Source organism: Microtus ochrogaster, chromosome 1, assembly GCF_000317375.1.
Source record: "Microtus ochrogaster isolate Prairie Vole_2 chromosome 1, MicOch1.0, whole genome shotgun sequence".
Taxonomy (NCBI): Eukaryota; Metazoa; Chordata; class Mammalia; order Rodentia; family Cricetidae; genus Microtus; species Microtus ochrogaster.
Window position 1 is genome coordinate 72,460,183 of NC_022009.1, and position 1,139 is coordinate 72,461,321.

Consider the following 1,139-nt stretch of genomic DNA (forward strand, 5'->3'; position numbering starts at 1 on the left):
ATACTTTCTCTTTCTTTCCATCTCTCTCTCTCCTTTTACCTATCTCCTACTTCGCCTCTCTCCTTAAAAACAAACAAACACACAAAAGAAACCACACAAACAATAACAAGACCCATGAGTTTAGTTGAACTACACCTGGGACTGTCCTGGTGTGTGATAAACATGCCAAGCGTCACTCTATTAAAGAAAATCAACTTTTCATCTCCCGACAGCAACCAAATGCCAATAGCTCTTTAGCTATGGATAGAACTCTATGCCCACCTACCCTTCTCCATGCTAGGATTTTTGTCTGACGTGAGTTTGTACATGCCTGGTGTGTGCAGTCAGGAGATCTGTGAATTCATATGTATATCTTCTCTTTCATGTCCTTAAAACATTGTTTCCTTTAAGCCATCAACCACCTCTGGCTCTTACAATCTCTCTTTACCCTCTTCCTAATTAACAATAAGGCATGGAGCTAAACAGAGCGTTCTCAAAATATAAAACACAAATGACTGAGAAATACTTTTTCTTAAATGTTCAACATCCTTAGCCATCAGATAAATGCATATTAAGGCTATTTTGAGATTTTTATTTTACGCCAGTCAGAATAGCGAAGATCAACAAAACAATAACAGCAAACAACGGCAAGGATTTCTCAAAACAGCAGCGTGTTTTCACTGCTCATGGGAGTGCAAACTGGAATTGTCACACTGAAAATCAGTGCAAAGGTTCCTCACTAAAGTAAAATATGGATTTCCCTTAAATCCCATCTGTTACCACTCTTAGAGATTTTCTATAGAGATCCCTACACATCCATGTTTGTTGCTGCTTGTTTCACAATGGCCAGGAAATAGAAACAGCTTAGATATCTCTCAGCAGATGAATGGAAAATGAATTTAAACAATGGAGAGTTCTGCATTTCATTAAGAATACTGTCAAAGGTGAGGTAGCTAGCAAGAGATCACCGGGGTTGCGGGCTCGTTCCAAAAAGTTGGTATCACCCCATAATGGGGGAACATGCCTCAGTTAGACGACATACACAACGAAACAAAACTCCAGTACCAGGAATATGTAATTCTTTGTGAATTGTTTGCCAATTGAATTTCATAGACCCCTGCCCTAACCTGAGCAAAGGGGTTGAGCTGGCTGACCCTGTT